We start from the raw sequence: 14,676 nt of genomic DNA, 5'->3' as shown, positions 1-14,676 counted from the left end.
TTGGGTATCTGTGGGGAGTCCTGGAGTCAATCCCCTGTGGATACTGAGTAACAACTGTAGTTAAGTTTTGGGGGAGTCAAAAGTTCTACATGGATGTTTGACTGCAGGGATCGGTAACCCTAAATCTCACATTGTTCAAGGATCAACTATGATGAACTTGCCTAAGGTCCTAGAGCTAGAGACAAAAATCCTCAGCCAGTCCGAGTGCCTCTGTAGCCTTGGGGTTAAGATGCCCTGCCTGATACCAGACTCTCTGAGTTCAAATCCAGGCTCTTTCTTACCAACTCTGCAACTCTGGGGATGTTACTTAATGTTTGTGTCTACAGTTCCCACAACTCTAAAATGAGGGTGATCAGTACAGTATCTACCTCACCTAGGAAGCTATTTATCACCTAAGAAGTGCTCCATTATCTTGTCTGTTGTCGTTATGTATGTTGTCTGGCCCAAGTTCATGCCCTTGCACTTGGCTCTAGCCACTTCCTTCTTTCTAATCCCACCCAGCCCAGCCTGATCGTGAGCTCATGGAGGCTAAGAGCTGGCTCTCTTCCTCTCTGTGAATTTTCTTCAGTGTCCCGAATAGTAGTTTGCATAGAGCAAGTGTTCATTCAGCGCTTGCATTGAATTCACTGAATGTTCCCAATTCTTTGAGATAAGGTTAAAACTGAAGTGTCCCCAGAACTAGAATTACAGAAGACCTACTTTGGTCTCACCTGTTATCCAGCATGTGCCAATGTCTCCTTAAACTGATAGCATTGTAATAAGAAGTAAGTGCTCTCTGCTTGTGCATAAAAAAATTAAAAGGACACCTGTTAAAAACATTTTTAAAAACATGTAGTGGGGAGAAAACGAAGTTCCACAAATACCCAAATCTATTTCTAAGGGCTGCCTGCGTTCCTCTCCCCGCCCGATTCTGTTCTGAAGTCTTGCTCAAGTCTCCTCAGATGTGTAAGAAATTCTCCTTCTAGTAAGTTCTTTCCAAGTGGGACCTCCTCGCTCTTCCTCAACAAGCTCGTTACTGGTGACTGGGCTTCGGAAGGGCTCAGACTTCGATCCTTCGTGGAAGCCTCAGAGGACAGCATCTCTGTCTGTGGGCGCGTGGGCTTCTCCTGTGTGATGAGCTGGGTGGGGTTCTCTGCACTCGTTCTTGTTTGTAGACGTGAGCACTGGAGACCTGCTGGCTGTGTGATCGTTAGTCCTCCTTACGAACAGACCAGATTCAGTGAGACTTGGCTCATGAGGTCTAAGAGCTTGCTAGGAAATCCAGGTCAAGCCATGCCTGGAGCTGAGAAGAATGCATCCTGTTTCCACATCCTGTTTGTGGCAGGGCTGTGGTGGAGAGGGAACCCCAGGTTTTTCCCATGGGGATTGTGCACGTGTGCACCAGCATGAGGAAGCCATGTGAAAGCATGTCCTTCAGAATAGTTCACGAGTCATTTCGGCCCAGTTCAGGTGGATGTGTCTTTGCTGAGTGACCAGTGCCCTCCCAGGAAAGAGAGGTGGGCGCTGGTGCTTGTTAGAGCAGCACCAGGCTACAGGGGCTCCCATTGTCTGATCCTTCTAGCTCACCAGGGTGGCAAACACAGGCAGCACAGCAAGCGTAGGTTTCAGAAAATCAGTGGGCTGCACCAAAAGCCAGGCATTAGTGTGTATGCGATGTACTCTTTTGCTTTAATCTAGGTACCAGTAGCCATCTGTCAAGCCGGTGGGCACAAGGGCAAGGTGACTGTCCAGGGGGCTGGAGCTCTCCATGCGCACCCCGTCTGTGACTGGTCATCTGCAGCGCATGAGCCCTCAGGGCTTCGGCTCAGTTACACAGTGGTGAGTTTGAGGCAGTTGGTCTCCAGGTTTCCTTCCTGGAGGAAGCCTGGGCCGTCTTTCATTTGCCGACCCGGTCCAAAGTGTGCCCTTTGGCCACGCAGAACCTGCCAGTCCTACGTGGACTATCCACATAGGCTGCTGTGCTGTCGCTGTGTCAGCCTTGTGTTGGACAGAACCTTTGAAGCTCTGCTAATTGTGGAACTGAAATTCTCTAAGCCTCATGTTCCTAATCCATGAAACATGCGCAATAAAAGCTCTTTCTGAAGGTCACTGTGTAAAATGCCTAGCACGCTGCCTGGTATAGGACAGGTGCCCACATTTCACTTCCTATGTCCCCACCTCTGGAATATAGGGCACTGCCCATGGTGATGGCAATGTCACTGTAGTTTTCATCCTGTCTCATTAGATGGTACCACACACAGAGCTCATTGATGGCTACTTAAAATATGCCATTCCCACCTGAGCTTTCCTTTCCATGCTCCAACGAGGGGGAGGCTAGGAGACAGCCACGTTGTCACCGAGCGTGTGCAGTGGCAGCCTGCTGAGGTATGTGTTTGTGCAGGCGGATCTGTGTCTGCACACGTGTGCGCTCTGTCACACAGCATATTTGAGGGGCTCAGCATTCCAGATTGCAGGGGCTCGGGGCAGGAGCAGCTGTGCCAGAATTCTCCACCTCAGCTGTTCCCCTCTGAAAACTGTAGCCCTTAACTCCGTCTGGTGAGGGAGCTTCCAGCTGACCCAACCCGGCTCGAGTGCACCCGCCGGGGCTGCGTCGTTCCTGTGGGACTGCTGGAGACAGATGCGACGGCCAGGAGGTATTTAGTATCCAAGGTGGCCGCTGGGCATTCTCCCTCCTGTAGGGCAGGTGATCGGAATATTGGACCAGGGAGGGCGGTGGGGGCGGGAGGGAGACTCAGTAAATACATAACATTCCTCTCCTGGCAGGAAGCAGGGAAGACCTATACCTACAACTTCTCTATAAATCCTCCTAGCAAGACTGTAAAGTAAATGGTAGCCTGTGGTTGAGAAAACCAACGTTTAGAAAGACTGTGTCACTTACCAAGATCATGCTCACAACCTTGGGTGAGGCAGAGGTGGAGTTCCGGTCTAGACCTGTTTATCTGCCAGGGCCAGGCCTTCTGTCATAGACTCTGTCACAAGGACCACGCGAGGACAGATACACGCTTAGGAAAGACCAGTGGTGGGCTAGGCAGCTAATGAAGTTTAACTGAATAAACGTTTTTCAAGTTTCTGTTGTAAGGATGGGTGTGCTAGGCCCTGGAAAGATGAATAGGCTAGCAGAGGTAGCTGTTCTCCTGCAGCCTAAAGAAGACATGGCACAAGGACATCATGCTATGTGGGTACAAAGCAAAGGACCTGCCGGGGGAGTGACAGTTAACTCCTGGAGGACAAGCGTGGGGCCAGGGACCATATAGATTCTGTGTCAGTCAGGGTCTGTAGGAGAGGCAGACATTAAGATGATGTTATTATAGCATGTTGACCTGCATTTGTGGGGGCTGGTTCCACAGCCGAGGTGATGCTATTCCCTCTGTGTCTGATTATGTGGCCTGAAGGCAACAGGACTAGTATTTACAAGGGGAAAAAGAGATGCAGGGAAGTGGGGAAAGAGGACAAACTGCCGCCTACGAGAATGGGCTGAAACCCACATCATCTCTCATCACCTCCAAGGAAGCCTCCGCCTTTAATGGTGCAAGGAACCTGCAGAAGCTTCCTCCTTTCCTCCTTCCTTTCTTCCTTCCCTCCCTCCCTCCTTCTTTCCTTCCCTCCTTCCCTCCCTCCCTCTCTCCCTTCTTTCCTTCCTTCCTACTTTCCTTCTTTCCTCAGGAGCAGAACAAGCCACAGGTCCAGGACTGAAAGAGCCCAAAGAGGGGACTTGGCAGGACTGCAAGCACGGTGGGCCCAGCTGCTACCGCATGCCACCCAGTGACCCAGGGGACATGTGATGACATGTGTCAGCTATGCCCTGCCATGACCTTGACACATAGAAAGAAAATGGCTCATATTCTACTTCTGCTTACTGCATCTCACACTGACCTGGAACTGTGCAGGGAAGGGAATTCTGGGAAACATAATCCTGCTGTGCTAAATGGACGGACTACAGACCCACCACTGGCTCCCAAAGGAGTAAGAACCAGAGGGATAATTGGGCGGCTTCTTAGACAAAAATGGAGGGGAAGGGAATTCCAGGCAGTCATAAGATGAGCAAACGCATGTGAGTATGCTTTGGGTGTGGACACGTGGCTCTGTCAGTGGAGCCCAAGGGCCAGCTCGAGGGAGCAGCTTAGGAGTTGCCTAGTGGTGGGTTTTGTATGTTAGAAGGACCATTGTCAGTGTGAGGAGGTGGGACCAGGTGTCCCCCAGGAGGCAAGGAGACCAGTGGGAAAAGAGAGAGATGCTAAAAGTCTGGAACTTGTCAGAGCCTTTATAATGGTTCTGCTTTTAAAATTCTTTGTCTACTGGCTCATTCCTTCATCCAGTCCTTACGGAGTGGCTCCCACGTGCCAGGCACTGGGGAAGGACACGTGGTAGTCAGTATTAAACCCGGCCCCCAACCACTTGTCTGAAAGCTTTGTCTAAGTAAAACCTTAGAATCAGGACAATACTTGAAGAATATTGGCTGTGCGTTTTATCTTACTGTGTTCTGGATTCTTTTCTGAAATCTTCCTTGTAATACTATTGTCTGTATTTGGGAGGTGTTGAAGTGGAAGTTTATGGAGGGATGAAGAAGGGAGGGTGGGGGTGTGTTTTCCCAGTATCTCCTGGGTTAAAACAGTAGTTCCAAGCACATACATAGATCAGAGTAAACCGGAGAGCTTCTTGGAAAGACCTTCAGGCCTCGCCAAAGTGCAGAGTTGGCTTCTCCAGATGTGGGATTCTGGAGCCCTGAACAAGTTCCCCAGGAGGCTCTAAAGCAGCTTGCCTGCTGTTAGGAATCACTGGCCAAACCCATTTCTTGTCTGTTGGTTTGAAGCTCTCCATTTTGGCTCCAGCGGGTACTGGTGTGCCCTTCAGATAAAGCTACGGGATCAGAAGGGGGAAAGCTGTGAAGCAAAGTGAGACCAGCCAGAGGGACGACACAGTACAGAGAGCCACTGCGTGGGTGCAAAGGTGGAGGGTGTGTGGATGGGATAGAGGAAATGCTTGGGAATTTAAGAGATCAGAATGGTGATGGATGTTAACTAGACTTAGTGTGGTGATGCTTTTGCAACATATACAAATATGAAATCATTGTGGTGTACACCTGAAACTAACAAGGTTACATGTCAATCATACCTCAAAATAATGACATCTGAGATGACAGGAAAGCATGAGTTCCCGTTTTCATAGTATTCATAACATAAAAATGTCTACCAGCTGCTTCTGAAGAAATTAAAAGTGAAAACAGAACAAAACGAAAGAAAGGCTAAAGTAGTTTTGGCAGTGGCCGCCGTGGAAAAGACCCAGCCCTCTGTGCTGCCACCAGGACATGTCGGGCAGACAGGCCGGTGGCTCCCACAGTCATGCCCGGGAGTTGGCCGGTCACTGTGCCTCCAGCGTGTCACCAGTGAGGCTCGAAAGGGTCTCCTATGCCCGTAGCTCCTCCAGCTTTGGCCTTCAGAGGTGGCTTCACCAGCTCCCGCCTGCCCTCAGAGCAGCTGACAGAAGAATGCCCGGCAGTCCCAGCCCCCACGTCCCTTCCCGGGTCCTTCTGCCTCCAGACAGCACAGCAGCCAGTGTGGCCAGTGTGGCTTGGGCAGTGGTGAATGGGAGCCGCTGTTTGTTTCCACTGAGAAAGTTCTGACCAGCTTCCAGAGCCATTGCCATGGAAACAGACTGAGAAGATAGTTGAATGGAGCCTCTTTTCCTCCCATCTCCTCTTCCTTTCCCCACCCGAGGCCGAGACTGATAGGGGCTCTTTGCAGCCTGGCTATCCCTGCAGGTCCATGCAAATTTGATAAGAATATCAAAGGCCAGCTTTCCTTACTGTGCCAGCGTCGTCCTCTGGGATAAATTACCCCATGTGCAGTCTGTACCAGGCAGAGTGGCAGTCCATTTTCACACTGTTCTTGAGCTGGGGCCTGTGTCACGCATACTGATCACCAAGCTGCCTTCCAGGGGCACGGCGCACCCTTCCCAGTAAGCCAGCCAGCCTCAAATCTCAGCCACGTTTCCTTCCAGAAAAGCCTTTCCTGGGCCGCATATTTATCACACATACACAGGAAAAAGTGGAAATAGAGGGAAGGAATAATTCTGCTCCATTTACAGAATAAGTAGCAGCCATTAAAAAACGTCAACAAAGCTGCTTACAGTTTTTTTGTTTTTTTCTCTTCTGATAAAAACTAGCTTTTGTATAGAAACTGCACTAGAACCCTGTTTTATTTTGCTTTTGAAAATTCAGTAATGTTTAAGATAATACAGACCTAACTAAAATTTAAAGTTCACACCCAGGCCATCAAAGGAAGGCATTTAGTTTTTACTGGTTACACCAAACACAGAATGAATAGGAGGAGTTCGAGGCCTTTTGATTTTTTCTTTTTTAACACGTTAGTTTGCTTGCCTGTGGAGGGAACATCAAAAGATAAAGCTTGACCTGGGCTTGCAGGCTCCAGCGGCCACGTCACAAATTTCAGTTGTACTTTCAGTGCCAGTAATTAGAGAAAACACAGCGTGTTTTGGCTTTGGATTCAAGTATTGTGCCTGGCTCTGTCAATATAGTGAGAGGCCCTTGCCCTCATGAATCTGGTGTTTTCCTGGGAGAAACATTGGTCTGGGTGTCAGAAGCGCTGAGGCTAAGCCTCAGCTCTGTGACTTAGAATTGGAGAAGTCACTTACATGAATACCCCAGACCTCAGTGTCTTCATCTGTGTGAGGCTAGTTCTATTCAGGGTCTCTGTGAGCCTGCAATACGATGACTTGTATCTGAATGTGCTTGGTACACCAAGACCCAGTGCTTTGTAGAAGTTGGTCATTTTTACTTCTTCAGCACTGAATCTGTTGGGATTATATTCAGTTACATGTAACGGAAACCTGACCTCACTATTGAGGCAAATGGGGGCATGTTTGTTTCACACACCAAGGAGTCTGGACATAGGTATCTCGAGGCTCGTACAGTTGCCCAAGGAATTATCTCCTCTCCTCCATTATCCTCAGTATGTGACTCTCTTCCTCATGAGAAAATGATGACTGCTTGGGCATTGTGCCCATGTTTCAGGCAGGACCAACGGAAACGGCGTCAGGCAAAAGACATGTGAAAACTGAGTCAGTCCTGTTCATTAGGAAAACACTGGCTTTCCCAGAAACCCCCCACTGTAAAGTTCCAGTTATATCTTCTCCACTAGCTAGCTGCAAGGGACTGTGGGGGAGGTGGGTATTTAACAGGGTACACTGCCGCCCAAACAGAATCGGGGTACTTTTAGTAAAGAAGAAGTTGAGCGTGGATATGGAAATGGAGGCAACTGGCCTTGCCTGCTATAACCACTCCCTGAACTGTTGCTGTCTTGTAGCATGTCCATATAATGCACCCAATTATACTGTAAACTCATGCAAGGTGTGGGCTGTGTGTACGTGTCAGCAGTCTGCACGGGGCTTCATTATCTATACCAAAGAATAGACCCCAAATAAGAAATCATTGTTGGTTGTTTCTATATGAGACTTACCAGTTGCCGATGCCTTGTTATAAGAATTTAATGTGTGCAATAATACGGTATGCCCTGTAGTACATCCTGGGGATTCTTGGAAGGTCAGTGACTGACATTGAAGGAGTTGGGAAGGCATGTATCACGTTTCCCCGAAAATAAGACCCAGCCAGACCATCAGCTCTAATGCATCTTTTGGAGCAAAAATTAATATAAAGACCCAGTCTTATTTTAACATATGATGGGGAATATAACATAACATAACATAACATAACATAACATAACATAACATAACATATATCCATTCTTATATCATATAACATAAGACCGGGTCTTATATTAATTTTTGCTCCAAAAGACGCATTAGAGCTGATGGTCCGGCTAGGTCTTATTTTCGGGGAAACAGGGAATAAACCTCTCAGTGCTGAGATCCATACTGCTACCTTCAGGGGTGCCATCTGCATCAAAGCTGGCTTATCAACTTCTTAGGCAGTTCAGACTCACGAGTCAAAAATGGAGAATATTATGACCCAAATGGAAAAGAGAAGACCCACGGAGAGGTTTTTTGTTTTTTTTTTGGAAATCTTGGAAGATGAGTATATGTGAGCCCAGCTTTGATTCTCCCTTGCTGAGCATGTGTCCATGGGCTCTGCACTTCTGCGCTTTGTATAGTCCTGGCCTGAGTGAAGCTGTGGCCCAGACACAAACAGGCCATGGGCCTCCACTGTGGAGAGATGGCTTTTGACTGCTTTTCAGGCATGAAACTCTTAAACTTCTGCCAGTGTCCTGCATCATTAACTTTCGGTACAAGTTACCAGTTGGTGAATGAAAGGACACAGATCTCTCTCAATGCACCTTTGTGCAGGAGTTTTAGATTCAACAGGGGTGCAGCCTGGACAGCTTGTTGGCCACCCCCGAGCTGCCACAGACCCAACCTCTTTCATGTTGAGACACTGAAGTGCATTTTCAGGACTAAGACTTGACTCCTTAGGGAGAGCTGGTTGAAAGAAAAGGTCAGCCGTCACAATGCCTAGCTTTTTGTTGCTGTGTAAGCATGTGCAGGCATGTTCTAAATACCATGCAAGTCATAATTCACTGAAACCTCTAGGAAAAAGTATGTAATTGGTATTATTATTGTCTACATTTTGCATAGCTGTAAACTGGGCTCAATGGGACTAAGTAACTTGTCCAAAGTTACTAGTTAGTACACGGTGGAGCTGGGCTTTGAACCCAGGTAGTTGGACCCCAGTACCCACGTTTGGAGCCATTGTGCCCGGCAGCTTCCTTAGGAAAACATTGGAGATGTTATTCACATCTGGATACCAGTCAGCTGCACACACATCTCCATGGTGACATCATGTTAAATCACTGGGGTGTGTATGTGTTTTTTAAATTCTAAGATAAACATGGATTGCCTTTGTGAAGTGCAATTGAAAAGTGGAAGAGGAATCACTTTGAGGTCTGACAATTAAGTTCGTGACCTTGTTGCAACGCTGTTGTTCACCTTTTTTTGATATCAGAGGGATTATTCATTATGAATTTGTACCAACTGACAAACAGTTAACTGAGTTTGCTATTTGGAAGTGCTGAAAAGGCTTCATGAAAAAGTTAGACAACCTGAACTTTTCGCCCACAATTCATGGCTCTTGCATCATGACAATGCACCAGCTCACACGGCACTGTCTGGGAGGGAGTTTTTAGCCAGTAAACAAATAACTGTATTGAAATACCTTCCCTACTCACCTGACCTGACCCCCAATGACTTCTTTCTTTACCTGAAGATAAAGGAAATATTGAAAGGAAGACATTTTGATGACATTCAGGACATCAAGGGTAATATGATGACAGCTCTGATGGCTAGTCCAGAAAAAGAGTTCCAAAATTGCTTTGAAGGGTGGACTAGGCACTGGCATTGGTGTGTAGCTTCCCAATGGGAGGCCTTCGAAGGTGATTGTAACAATATTCAGCAGTGACGTATGTAGCACTTTTTCTGGGATGAGTTCAAGAACTTAATTGTCAAACCTCATATATCCTATTTGCAGGGAGTTAATGTTTAAAAAAAAAAGAATTTGCAGCAGAGAGATCATGTTTAGATACCCACAACTTTCATATAACTAATATAATTAGCAGGAGATTAAAGGATAACAAAAATGATTGTTGCTAGGAGTAAAATTTCATACCTACCGTGGCTCTTGCTGTCTAGTTTTCTGAGTAAGATGCTCCTTCTGAGACATCTTGTATAGAAGGAATAGGTCCACCTACAGTGATTCTGATGGCAATTTTACACCAATGATGTTATAAAAAGGGGATGGGGCAGAAAAAGGTTGAAAATGCCAAGTCATGGCTGGAATTTTGAACATTTTAAATGTTCTCTCAGCACTTTGCAAGTGTGTGAAATTTGATTTGTGTGGTAAGAGGGTCCTCTTCAAATCGGAATTAAAGATTGGTTGGTATTCTTATTTTGAGGCAACATCTACACCTAACTGCCATTTGTTTTGGAGAGTTAATATTACATGATCGGTCGACCCAAACCACTACCCATGATATGTGTCTGTATCAAAAAGCTACTCACCATCAAGAAAAAATTATTTCGTATACACCATGTGTGCTATACATAATAGGTTAAGTCAGTACAGTTCTTACTGCTTAAGGAATCTAAGGACATAAGCAAATGGGAATAATATTCTGCTGAATGGATGAAAAGCTGTTGCCATCATGTTCAATCATTGCTGTGTTTTTGTTTCGTTTTTTTAATTTTGAGAAAAACATGAATTGCTTATAGAAAGTGCATTGGAGAAGCGGAAGAGGAATTATTATGTTCCTCCAAATTATCTGTGGGAAGTTAATGTTTAAACAAATAAGCAGGAGGAAGCTTGGCGATACAGAAACTGCTGGCGTCGGGAATAGGAGATGCAGTGACAATGCCCCAGCGAACAGCTACAAGAGGTCACGTTTCTGGGAATTTACCGAGGGCCAGGCACCGTGCTCAGCTCTTTACATTTATCGTCTCGTGTAATTTTCCTAGCAGTCCATTCAGGTAGGCCCTGTGGTCACCTTCATCACGTCACATAAGAAGTCATGGCTTAGATTTGTGGTCGTGCCACAGGTGTGCCTCCCTCCTGAGGGTGTATGTGAGCACTTACCTGTGCCATGTGAGGCCATTGCCCTGGATTTGGTACTGCCGACACCTGCCTTGATCATGTAGGAAGGTGACCTTGTAACAAAAAGCCACACGGTACAGGCTGGGAATATACTGTGAAATTAAAGAAAATGCCTCTATAGGGATTGTTTTCACCAGAATGACAAAATGCTACCAACATATCATTGATACTAAATATCCAAAGTTCTAACAGTATGCCACATTTTGGCAATAGGATTACTTTCAATCCCAACTGGTGAGTTTGCAAAGCTAAATAGTACCACGTGTATGAAGTCCAGCAGCTATTGGCGGTGAAGGGTCCGGTCTCTAGGGGAAAGCCAGAGAGGCACAGGCGGGTGAGGTGCGAAATTTAAGGGGGGCACTCGCTCCTTGCACCTGGCGGACCCAGGGAGTGAGCACCTCCCACGCTGTCCGTGCCCTCCCGCTAGTCCTGGTCCTGTGGCTGGGAAAGGGGCTGAGCCTGGAATTTTTACAGACAACAGGTAGTATGAATGGAATTTGGTTTCATATTTCTATTAAATAGAAGAGACATGCTTCTATGATGAAAAATATCTTTGATACCCAAAAGGTAATAATACCAAATTAAGGAATTACCTCTTTCACACAAAATGATGTCACTAAATATGCAAAATATGAATGTGAGTAATTAGTAATATTTATGTAAGTCATAAAGAAAAAGAAAATATTAACTACGAAAAAGCCCCTTGACCCTTTTTCCTTCCACCTCCCCCTGCCCATGCACAATTCAGTAGCACAGATGTCTCAGTCCTTTTTCTACTTCTTGAAGAAAATGCTCCTGGCTTTGGGGACTGTCTTGGCAGGCCTGGGACGATGCAGGAAAAGACCCAGACACAGCAAAAGCCCTTATTCAAAATTCAGCAGGAAAGAAACTAATGGAGAAGTGCATTTCCGGAGACTCAAGATAAAGAAACTTAAAAATCTCTTAAGTATAGGTTTTCCAGTAACATATAACACATGTTCCTTTCTCAACTGGGTTATAAGTTTTTCTTTTTTTTTCTTTCCTTCCTTCCTTTTTTCTTTCCTTTCTCTCTCTCTCTCTTTCTTTTGGTTATAATGAAGTTTCTGGACAGTTCATAAAAATAAAAACATCAAGTCTACTGTAGCAATTCCTTTGTACTTGGGCATTCATTCTATTTTCCTGGTATGCCAGACTAAGTGTGTAACAGTGAGATAGAGTTGTCTTTGCCTGGACGTACCTTAGACTATAAATAGACATAAGAAGAAAAATGAATTCGAGCCACGTTAGTTGGCCTCTTTTCCTTCGACAGGCAAATAAGAAGGTCATGGAACTGGCAACACAACCAAATCCTGAAAAGTGTTGTTGAAATCACTTAGTTTTATTAAATAAATAGGCCACGTCCAAATTTGGTGTTGAGAACATGCTCTAGCTTCATAACATCTTCTGAGTATTTACGCAAGAGCAGGGCCAGTATACAACATAACGTGAATTTCTGTTACGTAAATGAGAAACAGTATGCTGAAGTGGACGAGGCACTGAACTCTGAAGTCAGAGAGTTGACTTCTCAACCCAGCTCTGTGAGCTTAGACAAGTTATCACTCTCAGGTCTCCATGATAATCCCGTTCTGTGATGGGAGGGCCAGTGAGAGCCTTTTCTTTAAGAATTCTATACAAATGTAAAGAATTTCATTTTGACCCTTTGCTAGTAGGTTCTCCATCTCTATGGTCTTCTGAGGCTTTCGCTGTGAAGCAATAGACTCAATAGAAAAGAAAATAGAGCAATCTGGAATTTACCATATGGCTTTTGCGCCAGTAATAAAATTTGTATAAAACTGATTTTAATAAATAATAATAAATAATAATAAATAATAATAAATAAATAAATAAATAATAATAAAAAATTAATAAAAAATAATAAAATAATAATAAATAATAATAAAAAATAAATAATAAATAATAATAAATCAGGTAAAGGGTGCTCTCCTGGTTTTCCTTCTCTCCACTGACCACTCCCTGTAAATCGCATTGCCTGCTTCACCTCCTTTTCCTGACCCCTCAAAATTGGATTGTCCCTGGGCTCAGCCTTCATACAGCTTCTCTTCATTATGTTCAGTTGGCCTCCAAGCTTTCAGTATACAAGTGACTTCCACATTCCTATTACCAGTCCTCAAAAACTCTCTTGAATTCACATATCCAACTATCTCCCGAATGTCTCCACAGAGATGTGCAGTAAGCACCTCAAACATGACCAATGTAGACCTCTTTTGCTTCCCTCCTCCGCTCTTTCCTACCCAGTCTTCCCCATTTGGGGGCCTGCGTGTCATCCCAGCTCATCATCTACATCTCTGCTCAACTGTCACCTCTTCAGAGAGGACTCCTCTGTCCATCCCATCTAAAGTTCTCCCCACTTCTTGCTCTGCAGCCCCCTCCCCACATTGCTTCTCTCTCCCATCCTAGCTTCAAGATAATAGGAATCTTACCTGTCTTGTTTACCACTCAGTGCCTGAGGATGCTGGATTCATCATGGGAGCTGAATAAATATTTATTGAATGAGTGAATGAAAGGAAGGGAGGAAGGAAGGCAAGGAGGAAGGAAAGGACAACGGAGAGAGGGAGGGAGGGAGGGAAAGAAAACAAATGGGGCGGAAGCAATTTAACAGAATTTGCTGAAGACTGAGAGTACAAATGGAATTGGTGAAGTTCTGGGGATGCTGTCTCTTAAATTGCTTTTTGATCTAATTCATTAATTCCTTATGAATATTCTTAAGTGAATTTGGCCTTCAGGAAGGGCTAAAGTAGTTTAGGGATCTTGAGGAAAAAGGGTTGCACGAAAGCAGCTTTGGGATCTAATAGTAGTTATTGATGAAAAGGTTCTTACTAAGATTGAGTTCAGAGACTTTAAATGCTGAACTTGATGGTTATTAAATGTTTAAAGAGATTTTCAAAGTGCAACAGAATGTTATTATTTCTTCCTACTCATTGAAATCCGTGCTGAAGTTTCCATCCTTTTTACCCTGTTGACAGTGAAAATGACAGACAGCAAAGGGCTGATGACCTGCTTCCAGGGCTGTTTTCAGGCCGATGGTGTCTGGCTGGAAGGGGGTGTATTACTAGGAGGCCTCTTTGGAACTGACTTCTGAGCATCAGTTTCTTTCACCAGGAGATCAGTAAATGACCCCTTCCACCTGCTGCCATCCAAATTTGGAATTTGGTTACATCATTGATTTTTGCTCCTGCTGGATGAATTTTATCATCAGTTTTAAGGAGAAAGGAGATGGCGTTTCGCATCACTGCTCTGCCAGCTTCTGTTTGCGGCGACAATTCACTGAGTCCCAATTGAACTTCGTACAATGTCATTTTCCCCCTTTTCAAATTAATGACTTGGGGAGCCTTATGCGTATGAAACGTCAGCTTACTCTTCTTTGGCCAGTATCTAGATTGTGAGCTTGGGAAGTTTTAAAAATCACTACGCCCTTGTTGGCAGCCAAGATGAATAAAGAATCTACAGTGCCATCTGCTGGCGTCCTAGGGAAATGCAGGAGATGTCTAGTACAAGCACCTCTTAACAAAATGAAAAGATCTGAAGTGCAAACCTGAGAATAAGTCATTGAAAATGTATGGTAATTTGAAGAAAGTGGGTAAAAATAATGAAAAAATTGCAAGTCTATGTATTTTCTGGAGAAATGCTTGATTACCTCGTTTGGGGTTGTGTTTACCTTTCAGTTTTTTTGGGTTCATCCGTATCAGCAGTCACACTGGCAGCCAAAGTGGGCAGGGCGTGCGCCAAACCTGGTGCCCAGACATGTCTTGATTAACTTGGACACATTTTTAAAAACATTGAATTATTTGCTGTCACTTAAAAATGTGGAGCTCTCCTTTTAAAAAATGCATATTTCTGGCTTCTCTTTGAACATCAGAATGTGTAGCAAGACGGATAGTGCCCCCACCCACTGGAGGACCTACCTATTGGCTGCCCCCTGTGTTTGGGGATCCAACTCCTGTTGCTTGCCATTATTTCTCCTGCAGCTGACCACCTTACCTGCTGGCCTGAGTGGCATTTGTGGTGCTAGGTCTCTATTTGCA

General features: G+C 45.1%; 1 protein-coding gene across 6 annotated transcripts in view; it reads left to right on the top strand.

Annotated features, from left to right (window-relative positions):
• Positions 1-14,676, top strand: part of SASH1 (SAM and SH3 domain containing 1) — a 264,800-nt gene that overhangs the window by 181,477 nt on the left and 68,647 nt on the right. The window lies entirely within an intron of this gene.

This window comes from Rhinolophus hipposideros, assembly GCF_964194185.1.
Source record: "Rhinolophus hipposideros genome assembly, chromosome: 3".
Taxonomy (NCBI): Eukaryota; Metazoa; Chordata; class Mammalia; order Chiroptera; family Rhinolophidae; genus Rhinolophus; species Rhinolophus hipposideros.
Note: the sequence above shows the minus strand (reverse complement) of the source record. Positions and strands in the feature narration are given on the sequence as shown.